The 13,236-nt window shown below is 34.0% G+C and overlaps 1 long non-coding RNA gene across 5 annotated transcripts; it reads right to left on the bottom strand.

Moving 5' to 3' along the window:
* Positions 1–929: 929 nt before the first annotated feature.
* On the bottom strand, positions 930–8,815 carry LOC137488440 (uncharacterized). 5 transcript variants are annotated; one of them, XR_015516770.1, is made up of 6 exons: positions 6,569–6,877; positions 4,423–4,475; positions 3,969–4,028; positions 3,724–3,862; positions 2,931–3,045; positions 930–2,267 (listed from the first exon to the last, which is right to left on the bottom strand). It is a non-coding gene; the product is annotated as an uncharacterized LOC137488440 (long non-coding RNA). The 5 variants fall into 5 exon arrangements; XR_015516767.1 differs by having other exon boundaries at positions 1,973–2,267; positions 3,724–3,865; positions 4,423–4,572; positions 6,391–8,815; XR_015516768.1 differs by having other exon boundaries at positions 1,973–2,267; positions 3,724–3,865; positions 6,569–7,570.
* Between the last annotated feature and the right edge of the window lie 4,421 nt (positions 8,816–13,236).

The raw sequence follows: 13,236 nt of genomic DNA, 5'->3' as shown, positions 1-13,236 counted from the left end.
TAGCTCCGAGGCAGATGAGACAGGAGTAGTGAAGTATAGTTTAATATATAAACATTGTTAGCTAGTAGCTACATTATTCTGATGTATCTGGATATAAAAAAACTGCATTGTGTCATGGCATATATTGGCCTGTTGTGTCTAATATGAATATAGTCAAGCTATTCAAAGATATTGCCAGATAATCACTTTACCTCACTCATACTTTTAACAGACTTAGATCATTGGTGATTCTGACTGTCATCCTTTCTTGCATTGTCTTGAGCCTTCACGTTGCCAATTATACTGTTAGTAGCTTGCATTGGTCACAGTCATTCTGCTACATCAAATCGCTTTCTACTGGAAGTAACTAAAAAGTAATATAAGAGTCATGTAACATATTACAGTTCTGGGACAGTATTTTTGCAAGGTAAGCAATGACTTTTAAATAACAGTAACAAGTAATCCATAATGAATTACAGTTTGGAAGTGACTTGCACAACACTGGTTGTTAGCATGGTTCTAGAACGAATTAGTATGTTATTAGCATGATTCAAGCATAGATTAGCATGCTATTAGCATGATTCTAGTTCAAATTAGCATGTTTTTAACAAGATTCTAGCATGGATTAGCATGCTATTATCATGATTCTAGAATAGATTAGCATGTTATTAGCATGATTCTTGCATGGATTGGCAGGTTAGCATGATTCTAGTGTAAATTAGCATGATTCTAGCATGAATTAGCATGGTATCATGAATCTAGGATGGATTAGCATGTTATTAGCATGATTTTAGTGAGGATTATCATGTTGTTAGAATGATTTCAGTGTAAATTAGCATGTTTTAAACATGATTCTAGCATGGATTAGCATGCTATTATCATGATTCTAGTATGGATTAGCATGTTATTAGCTTGATTCTTGCATGGATTAGCATGTTAGCATGATGATTCTAGTGTAAATTAGCATGTTTTAGCATGATTCTAGCATGAATTAGCATGTTGTCATGAATCTGGGATGGATTAGCATGTTATTGGCATGATTCTAGCAAGGATTAGCATGTTGTTGGCATAATTCCAGTGTGAATTAGCATGTTATTAATATGGTTCTAATATGGATTAGCATGCTATTAGGATGATTCTAGTATGGATTAGCATTTAATTAGCATGATTCTAGCATGGATTAGCATGTTATTAGCATAATTCTATTATGATTGGTATGTTATTAGCATGATTTCAGTATGAATTAACATGTCATTAGCATGTTTCCAGTTAAATTAGCATGTCATTAGCATTGTTACCCAGATAGCAAGCTGACATTGAATCAATGTCGATTATTGGTAATAAGTGTCAGTATCAGTCGTCAATCAAATTTTGACATTAAATCAATGTTCTTTATTTGTTCAGTACATCGGAAGGTTATTACATCGAGAATAAAACATTGATTTATTGTCGAAATAAAGTTGACTCTTTAACATATAGGCTACCCGACGCATCTGGTCGAAATCATAACATTGGTTCAATTGGTTCAATGGAACACAGTTCATTCTGACCTTACGAGGCTACATGTTTAACATAAATAAATAAATTAAATAATCTAAGTTAATGTGACTAACGTTAATCAAGTACTTTTAAGCTTTTAACAGGTGAAAATCCACTTCTAACTTACAGACAAGATTACGTTGGAGAACATGAAAGCCGTGGGTGATTTTTTAAAATAATGCTAATGATGAGTTACTGACATTTGGTTCGCATAAAACAAAGTAATCACTAAGCATTCATTTTTGGCAAAATCTGCCGAGAGGTGCAGCGACAAGACAAAATGTGTTAAAGTTGAGCAGAGAACTGAAGAGTAGTCAAGCAGTCTACTTCATGAAATGTTTGTGGCAATATTTTGCGGTCAATTTGTATTACTGTATTTCAATATGCAGTGATGGCATGTCAGTGAGACAAATAAATCTTTTATAGAGTCATTTTGTTCAATTTTTTTTTTTTTACTAACACCTCTTCAGTGACATTTCCTCAAATTAAATCATCATGACGTTACTGTGCACAGCATCAGTAAAACGTTAAGAATAATTTAAATACCTAATTTTTGAAAATAGTCACTGCTGATTACAAACTAACATTAAAGAAGGATTACAGAAACCCTGTATGCATGATAATATGAAGATTTATTACTCACTGATGTCGAAGCACTTCATCAAAGATGTAGACAGGACAGAATATGTAATATCAAATGAGCTCTTGTGCAGCCTTTGTTGGACATCAAGGTAGTATGTTCACCCACACTGTAAAAAAATTAAAAATCTGTTATTTTACAGGTTTTTTTTTTCCAGCAGCTAGGGTAACAGTCATTTGGTTAAGTCAAGTCAATTACAACAATTTTATTTATTAAATACTTGCTTACCCATATATAGATGTAAAAGTAACCAAAATAAATATTTTTTTTAAATGTGAGGGAAACTAAGCATGTTTGGTCTACAGAGAGAAGAAAACGTTTACTTTAAGCATTGATCCTAATGAATCTATTTCTGAACTACATCCAACCTCGCCTCTGAAACAGCATTTTTGAGCATTTAGATCAGGGGTGCTCAACCCTGTTCCTGGAGATCTACCTTTCCGCAGAGCTCACCTGCAACCTTGATCAAACACACCTCTCTTTATTTACCAAGTGCTCCTTCAGATACTATTTAGTTGGTTTAGTTGCGTTTGATCAGGGTTGGAGCTAAACTCTGCAGAAAGGTCGATCTCCAGAAACAGGGTTGAGCACCCCTGTTTAAGACAATGAAATATAAGACATCTAGATGATATTTTATATTCAATCATTTGTTGTGAAATTTAAATGACTTATATTCAGTATATAACATAAAATAAAATTAGAATAAGAATAAAAAAATAATACTCTATGCCAAATAAAATACTTCAGATCTAAATAAAGCAGGTGTTTTTACCTAAAGGTTCCTTTCCTCCAGTTAGTTTAGTTGCAGATCCCTCCACATCTGTGCTTTATTCGGTTCTTGACTTAAGAGTAACTGGTGTCACATTCCAGGTCCATCACAATCTGAGCTAGAAAGACAATATGGCAAAAGACAAGACACATATAAATAAGTCTCAGAATAAAATATTTAAAAGGATAGTTTACAATTCTGCCACCATTACTCCATGTGTTTTACACTAGTTTGAATTTCTGTTAAACACTAAAGCAGATATTTTGAAGAATGTTAGAAACCTGTAACTATTGACATCCGTATTTAAACCAAATTTCTTTTAAAAAATATATGAGTTTGTGTTCAATGGAACAAAAAAAATCTAACTATTTTGAAACAAGTGGAGGATCCCAAAGATGCTATTAATTTCATTTTTGGGTGAACTGTCCCTTCAACTTATGACATAAAATAACCAATATTGAACCAAGCTTACAGTTTCCAGGCTGTTTGAAAAAAACAAACACACCCAGTAAAATTGCTAATAAACACAAAGACTACAGTTATAGTAAAAAATCTGTGTCTAATATTTACTCAGCATTTGATAGCCAAATAGCCTAGCCCATGGTTGTTTTATTAATTAATTCATTTTCTTTTCGGCTTAGTCCCTTTATTAATCTGGGGTCACCACAGCAGAATGAACCGCCAACTTAAAAAGAATTTGTTTTATGCAGCGGATAACCTTCCAGCACCAACCTATCTCTGTAAAACATCCAAACACACTCATTCACACTCATACACTACGGACAGTTTAGCTTACCCAATTCACCTGCAACGCATGTCTTTGGACTGTGGGGGAAACTGGAGCAACTGAGGAAACCCACGCAAACGCAGAGAGAACATGCAAACTCCACACAGAAACGCCAACTGACCCAGCCGAGGCTCAAACCAGTGCGTCGCTACTGGAAGAAGAAAAAGAGGTTTTACATGAAACTCCTCACAACAAATCTGTGAACAACTTGACATTTCAAAATCTAATCAAAATGAGGAAGACATCAACATTACCTTGAATAATCAAGTGAGGAGAGATTGGTAGCATCAGTTTTTCAACATGCATTGATGTAGCTGCAAAAAAGATAAATATAATAAGAGTAAAATGAGACTTAACATTTAATAATCTAAATCTATGGTACAACCATACCAATCTGTATGGGGTTCAAATAAATTTGTATACAAATCATTCCCTACACCTGAACACCAAAAATAAAATGTACAATTAATGATACACTATACAATAAGCTCATTAACCAGTGAGAAATAGACAATTAATATGAATTATGTTAATATTAACATTAGCTTAAAAGACATGAACTGAATTTAATTATCAGCTCAATTTAATAAAACAGTTTAGACTTGTTTCATTGTGAGTTTAGTTTAAATAACTAAGTTAACTTACAGTTAACAAATTTAACCATAATGATAACTTATTCATAATGACCAAGTGAAGACCAGAGCTTACCTTAACGTTAAACGTTTACCTTTTCATGGTGACTTGACTATCTCAGTGTTGTGCTGAAATAGAAAATGCAGTTAACATAAAAGTTATGTTTTTTTCAGGTAACGTTACTATGGTCAAAAACTCACTCAAGATAAACCAGTGGTTCCCAACCTGGGGTCCGCGCCCCCCTAAGGGGGGCGCCAGAGTTCACAGGGGGGGCGCGGGAGAGGATAAGTATTGAGGTAGAAAAAGGCATAAAAATGGTCCACTATTATAAAGGGCTTTGCAATTAATCGAAAATCCGATTTAGATTTCGGTTTCAAACGATTATAAAAAAGCATTAATCGAAATAAATGATTATTGCATCATATTTCGCCACAGTTGTACACGTGTTGCTCTTAAAAGCGCGAAAGAGCTTATGTGTGTGTGCAGCACGATCACGCAGTCAGAAGCATGTGGCCGGTCAGCATTCACTCTCATTCACACACTGAGACGAGCAGAGGAGCGCAGACATCTAAAGTCATCTTAACGTGAACGCTTTAATGGTCAAATAGGTGTCAAAACGCGGTGTTTAGTGATTATTTACATTAACCCTCATTTGTGTAATAAACAAACGAGTTGAGGATCAAAAGACGTGAAAGAGAAACCATTAAAGATACAGCGCGCTATAATCCTTCTGCCGCCTGTTTTTATCATTATTAAACAAACATAACGAGAAAACCCTCGCTGCTCTTGACTGAAGGAATGCTGAAGCTAAAGTGTTTTTCTTACAGTGAAGATGCTTAAAGCACAGTTTGTTTCATATTTTTATTTTATTCTATTGTATTTATTTCTCTTTCCTTTGCAGGGTGGAAAATAACGTATGTATACAGTTGAAGTCAGAATTATTAGCCCTCTTGAATATAAGCAAACCTTTTCCTGCCCAATTTCTGTTTCATGGAAAGAATATTTTATTAACTTATTTCTGAACATAATAGTTTTGATATCTCATTTCTAATTACTGATTTCTTTTTGTCTTTGCTATAATGACAGCACATAATATTTTACTAGATATTTTTCAAAATACAAGCATTCAGATTAAAGTGCAGTTCAAAGGCCTAATTAGAGTAATTAGGCAAGTCTTTGTATGACAGTAGTTTATTCTGCAGACAATCAAAAATAAATATTGCTTAAGGGGGCTAATAATATTGACCTTAAATTGGTTTCAAATTATTTAAACCTGTCTTTATTCTAGCTAAAATAAAACAAATAGAAGAAAAAATATTGTAGGAAATACTGTTAAAATTCCTTGCTCTGTTAAACATAATTTGGGAAATATTTATAAAAAAAAAAAAAAAAATCTCAGGAGCACTAATAATTTTGACTTTAAGTGACAATAGTTTTGAATAATCGTGATTACAATTATGACCAAAATAATCGTGATTATGATTTTTCCCAAAATCGAGCAGCCCAAAAAATAAAAAATAATCTAAACACATGCTTAAAATTCCAACATAATAGTGAAAATAATTAAAATAAATAACTTTAAATAATTATTTAAATTTTGCTCACTCGGGCAATCTGCTTGTCAACGTGTCGTAAAGGCAAAATCAAAACAAAAATGGCAGACAAACGTAAATGCAGTGATTCTTCAGAGGCGAAGAAAAAGATTAGACAGTATGACAAAGCCTACCTAAATTTTGGTTTTATTGAAGGCCAAGACAAGTTAAAACTGATTAATTAATATTTTCTATACATATTACTATATATTAATATTACACAAACACACACACACACACACACACACATATATATATACATACATATATATATATATATATATATATATATATATATATATATATATATATATATATATATATACACACAGTACATATGTGTGTGCGTGCGTGCGTGTGTATTTATATGGTGGGGGGGGCTCCAGTGTTTGTATATGTTTATAGGGGGGGGCCCAAAGAAAAAGGTTGGGAACCACTGAGATAAAATCACTGTACGTTATTTAATACCTCGCAAACACTACAATCACGGTCTGGCGTCGAATAACGTGACAAGAACCTAACTTACAACTAAAGTAACTTGGTAAATTATTTTAAATCACACACACACTACACAGAAATATACACAAAACAAACCTTTAACGGACAGAATTTGACTTTAAAACACTTACCGAGGATGAATTCACTGGAAGAAAAGGCGACAGGTGGATTTCAAATTAGGAGAGCCGTTGCTTGCCTGGTGAAGGTCGAATCGAGTCGGCTCGGTTCACTGAATCGGCTCCTTTGAACAGTAAAGAGTCGAATCCGCCTAAAACCGATTCCTTTTTGTATATTATTGTAAGACACAACAATGAATAATTACTATTTCGTTATACTGCTCGGCCACACACATTTATGCACATATTGCTGAATGTGCTTGTAAACACGTGTGATAAAATAATTCCCGAGCAAACGGTTCAATCTGATTTGCTGTCGTTTGAATGCTGAACCGAACCAGTGCAAACGTGATATTGATTAAATAGTAATATTGTTTTTTTTTCACTTTAGCAGCGAAAATATTACATATATCTGACTTTAACAATAAGAATAAGGTTCGTTTGAAGTGTTTTGAGAATTAATATTTTTTTCTCCCAGAATTAATTTTACACCAACAAAATAGTAATGGCGGATGAGAAAAGCCAGAAGTCATAAATATTGCGTTTAATATGTCACGAAATAAAGTTTTAACAGTTTTTCATGCGAGAATGTAGTTCTTCCAAACTCAAATCTGTGGTTTGTTTATAGATATCATGACTTTTAAGTGTGCTTTGCCGATAGGGGAGATTCTGACCTCCAGGGGTTGACGGCGCTTCATTACTCATGTATCCGGCAAACCTCATGCTTTAATCGGCCTAGACATTATTGAGACATGCCCCTGTCTTCGATGGTTCTAAACACCCAAAAATTGAAAACCAGGGGACAGTTTAATGCACTGAACAGTCTGAAGAAACTGGATAGGTTATTACTTCACAAAATATTAGTCAAAAATAAATAAACCTAATAATCATAATATATAGTGTGTGTGGAGTTGTTCTTGGTCATTTGCAGTACTGTATTTAGATGCACAGTAACTGATTTTTTCCCAAAATTCCTTGTAAAATCTACAGTAGCATACTGTTAACCATGTTCACAGTATAGAAAAGTTGAAAATACATTATTTTACTGTGAAAACAACAATATATACAGTAACACACTGTGCACAGCTTATACAGTAAAAAACTGTTGAGAAATGCAGTATAATACTGTGAAAACAACAGAAATCGTTTACAGTGTAGGCTAAGTTAACGTTATGAGAAACGGTTCGCAAATGACATCCAGACGAAAACGAGATTTTTCAACTTGTTATAATGCTAACGGAGTGAATTCAGGCCAGATCATTGTTTTGTTGCTCTATTTTTTTTTACATAGGGATGACCTCCTCGCCAGAGACAGTCCACAGTAGAGATGCGCGGATGGGCCATTATTTCATCCGCAACAGCATCACAAAACTCATCATCCGTCCGCCATCCATCCGCACTAACATTTTTGACCAAATTTTAAAACCGCACCCGCCCGCCATCTGCTGACTGAGCTCTTTATTTGGATGGCTTATTCCTTTTTATTATTAAACGAATGTTTCTTTATTGATTATTAGAAAATAGAGAATGACTTTAATGACATGCAGTTAATCCAAACGTGCAAGTCAAATCCAGCATTAATTGACGCTTTGAAGTGACGCTAAACAATACGAGGACGTGTCGTTTCACTTGTTTCAATTCCTCGGTCCTTGAGTCTTTTCCTTGCGTCCTTCCCTCGCATCCTATAGGGGTGGAAAGACGAGGAAAGAAAGCAAGGAAAGGAAACGAGGATACACAAATAAGAAACGAGAAGCACCCCTATAAAGCTCTCAGAATATCAGCAGTGAACTCCGTCTCCAATTGGCGCACAGGGACAAAAATAAATAAATAGCCTAAATTAAACGCACTGTACTGTACAATTTTTTTAATTATTATTGTAGCCTAATACAAAACGCATTTTGACACATCATTTCAACATTCAGACGAGAGCGCCTGGCCTCAATGCGCCCTGCTGCACTGAAGGAGCGCTCGCTCACAGCACTTGTTGCTGGAATGCATAGAATTCTCTTGGCAAGGAGCTGTAGTCGTGGGAATGACTGGCCTTGTTTCTCCTAAAAGGAAAGTAGATTTTCCTCTGCTGATCCGTCTATATGGAAGTTTGTAGAGGAATACTTCTGTACTTCATCCAGAATTAGTGTATCCGATTCCTCCTCTCATTCTGTGAAGTCAGTCCTAGGCTTTTTCGTTGGTGCACCAGCTATGTGTACAAAAAAAGTACAACTGCCCACCACCCGCCCGAATTTAATTAAAATTTTATTTTTCGTCACGTCATCCGCCCGATCCGCGGTTTATCCGCGAATTCCACAGCTGTAACCGCCATCCGCACATCTCTAGTCCACAGCACTGAATGGGGGAAAGCTTTGCCATTTTATAAGTTGCCCACTCGATGTCGCCAGTCAAGTTATTTCTTTGTGTTTTCGCTGGTTCTGTTCCTGATTTCCTTTGTTTACAAACCATGCTTGTGGTTTGTGGTAAATCCCCATCACTTCACCGGCCACTGTGGCAAATAGTTTTCTAACGTTACTAGCCACTTGCCATTTTCACTAGCCACAATTTTGTTGTTGAGAAAATATATTTATATGCTTAAATTTGACTTTGGCATCGTACAATTGTTTGATTTTACTTGATTTAGGACATTTAAAACGCATCCAATTACCCAAATTATGATATACCAGCTAGTATAAAGTAGTCAAGATTTGAGGGTAGTTCAAAACCTTTTATCAAAGATGATATAAAACCAAAACAACATCCATTCTTGTCTTAGGACAACTTTGATCAATTTTTATGATCTACTTCAAATATTAACTAACATTATGTTTGATAGGGTTTGAACTCTATTCGCTAGTTCAGACTTTATTGGGATCTTTACGGGGCATCGGTAAGAATGTACATAATCCAGGAGTTCAGTCAAAGGTATTTAATGGGTTAATTTAAGTATGCATGTGTGTAGTTTACTCATAAGCTTGGCTGTGATACATCTGGCGACTCAAATGCCTTTCACAAGCCCTCTCACGAGTCCTCTGTAGCACTAGAGCGAAACTACAAGTTGCGGCAGTCTCAGGGGCGGGACTAAGGTATAGCTGTCAATCAATTCTAAACTACTAATAAATCCCCAAACCTTTTCAACAATATACCTGTTGTATCACTAGCTATGATTAGCGTGTAAATAGCATGTTGCTATAGGATGATTGGCATGTCATTAGCATGTGTCCAGTATAAATTTGCATGTCATTAGCATGATTAGCATGTTGCTAGCATGATTGGCATGTCATTAGCATGTTAGAATTATTAGCATTTGTAGATACATCCAAGATAATATTTCTAAATGTTTCTTTCTTGCAGTATTTGGTTATTTATAGTTGTACAGGTAAATATACACAGTACAGTACACATGTTGTTACAAACTAATTTACTATGTCATTACTTACTTTCAGTTTAAGTCAGAATTATTACCCCAATTTTACCATTTATATATATATATATATATATATATATATATATATATATATATATATATATATATATATATATATATATATATATAAATTTTAAAAATATATATATAATTTTATTTTATTATTATTTTTCTTTTTCCAAATTATGTTTAATGGAGCAGGGAAATTTTCACAGTATGTCTGATTAGTGTTCTGGAGAAAGTCTTTATTTCAGCTAGAATAAAAGCAGTTCTTAATTTTTTAAACACCATTTTAAAGACAAAATTATTAGCCCCTTTAAGCTATATTTTTTCCTGATAGTCTACAGAACAAACCGTTGTTTTACAATAACTTGCCTAATTACCCTAACCTGCCTAGTAATCCTAAATAACCTAGTTAAGCCTTTAAATGTCCCTTTAAACTGTATAGAAGTGTCTTGAAAAATATCTAGTCAAATATTATTTACTGTTATCATAGCAAAGATAAAAATAAATCAGTTATTAGAGATAGATAAGTTATTAAAACTATTATGTTTAAAAATGCGTTGAGAAAAATCGTCTCTCTTTGTTACAAAAAAATTGGGCAAAAATAATCAGGGGGGCTAATAATTCTGACTATAACAGTACATTGCTATTGCATTCATTAATGTTTATTTGTGTATTTCATGTACAGTATTTGTGTATTTATACATAAATATACACAGTACATATGTAATTACAAACTTGTAGTTTGGATGTCATTATTATGTCATTACATTATAATTATTATGTAACAACATTGTATTTACATTGTTATAACATTGTAATTAGATGGATGACAGTAGGGCAGAGTGGGGCACAAAGTAACACTTTTTGGTTTTGGTCAAATAATAAACAAAGTATTGGGCTTAGACAAACCATTTGTTTTTATACCAACAAAACACAAGCCTCTCCTACAAATGAGCACTGAAAGTAGGATCGCCGAACCTATGGTTTCTGTGCAGTGTTGCCAAAAGTGCCAGGAGTAAAAATGTTATTTACCCCACCTGCGGGGCAAGTTGTTACAGACAGAGGGTTAGTTGTAACACATGCTTAAAAAGGCAGATTACACACAATTTAAATCCAGTTTACATTAAATAATAGCTATATTTTCTCAGTACCTAGCTCAATAGATTTTTTATTCTACATAGCACAGTATGTTTACTTATTTATTGGATAAATACATTTGAATTTATTTGGATTGATATCCATTATTATACAATGCCTTGTAGTATTAGCAATAAAATATTTTTTGTCTATCCAAAAAAAAAAAAAAAAAATAAATAAATAAAAAAAAATATATATATATATATATATATATATATATATATATATATATATATATATATATATATATATATATATATATTAATGGTTTAAGGTACTGAACTGTAGATCAGCTTCTAATGATTTGGAAAATAGATTCTCCTTTCATTTGAAAATGTTTTTTTTATTGTACATTTTATGTTTTTTTGTTTATTGTGACGAATCTGAATCAATAACCTTGATTTGGTGTGTGTCTGTATGTTTCAGGTCAAGAAATAAGAAATAAGGAATGTAGTGCAAATGGATGGGAAAGATTATTTGCACTACTGAGCACCACAGTTCCTGACGCTAAAAAAGTTACAGATTCAACAGGAGAGCTTAAAAGAGGACACAACAACAGAAGAACATGCCTCAAGCCTCAAGAAAAGATCCCTGAAAAGGCACAGAAGATCCTGAGAAGAAGGCACAGCCCCAACAACGAAATCATTTGTAAATAAAAACATGAATAAAATATACTTTGTCGCACCAGTCCTGTTTTCATAAAAAATACATCAAATCAGCCAAGATGCTGAAAAAGCAGGCAGCAGTGAATGAAACACTTAAACACATCAGTTGAACACTTAAACATCAGAACAACTTAACACATACACACTCTCACACACACATAAACTGATGTGACTGTAACTGAGCAAGGTTTTGGGAAATTGTGAACAAATTTAGAAATTAAAGCACAATGTAGTAAAAGTGGGAAGAGGACTGTGCAGACACTCTCCCTCTCTCTCTCTCTCACACACACACACACACACACACACACACACACACACACGCACACACACACACACAGACGCACACACACACACACACGCACACACACACACACACACACACACACACACAATAAGAGGCTTGAACATATCTCTTTAAGAGGATATAGATGTAATAATGTTTATACTGTACAGACTGTATTTTTTCTTCTTCTTAGGGGTCATTTTCCTCTCGGGCACCAAAAAAAAAAAAGTTCCTAAAAAGTCAAGATCTACTGGTCTGACATTTCCACATCTATAAGATTGAATAAAAATTCAGACAGTATCAGTCAGAGGCCACTAGAGGACAGACACAAGACCAGGGGTCACCAACCTTTATGAAACTGAGAGCTACTTCTTGGGTACCGATTAATGTGGAGGGCAACCAGTTTGATAAACACTTTCCAAATAACAAATTAGCTCAATTTACTTTTACAGTTTTTTACACTGGCTATGACACTTTTTTCAATACATTTAACAAGTTTTCTAAACTCTTAACACGGTTAGCACAACATCCGTCTTCGTGGGCTATACAGTTAACATATTTCTTGTTGCTTTGACACAAAATGCATCCAGTTAACGCCAATTTAAAATGCTTGAACTTCTTTTACACACAAACTCAACAAAGACCAAAACAATGTAATTTTACAGTCCAATTTACCAATGCTTTCACACAGTATGTCAGAACAGATAACACCATGATCTAAACAGAACCTATTATTGGCTAAAGCCAAAGTGAACAACTGTTCATATTGTCAATTGAAACATATATATATTCCCTTTATACATACATATGTGTGTGTGTGTGTGTGTGTGTGTGTGTGTGTGTGTGTGTGTGTGTGTGTGTGTGTGTGTGTGTGTATATCTCCCATATGAACATGATTCCCATCTAGAAAGTACACTCATGTGTTGAATTTTTTCAAATCACATGATCATACTGTATGTTCTAAAAAAGAACTCATGAGGTTTTTAAAAGGAACAGTGAGCACATTACAAAACTCCATCACCAATATGTCCAGGTAAGGTTATGCAATACAGTGATTACTTTACTATGCACAGTGTGTTTTGCAGTAAACTACTCTATAAACCTAGAGTTCATTAGTACATACATTAGTTATACAGTACAGTAAAGCATTTACACTGTGTCTAATTACTTTTAGAGA

Source organism: Danio rerio, chromosome 19 (genome assembly GCF_052040795.2).
Source record: "Danio rerio strain M-AB ecotype USA chromosome 19, GRCz13ab, whole genome shotgun sequence".
Taxonomy (NCBI): domain Eukaryota; kingdom Metazoa; phylum Chordata; class Actinopteri; order Cypriniformes; family Danionidae; genus Danio; species Danio rerio.
Note: the sequence above shows the minus strand (reverse complement) of the source record. Positions and strands in the feature narration are given on the sequence as shown.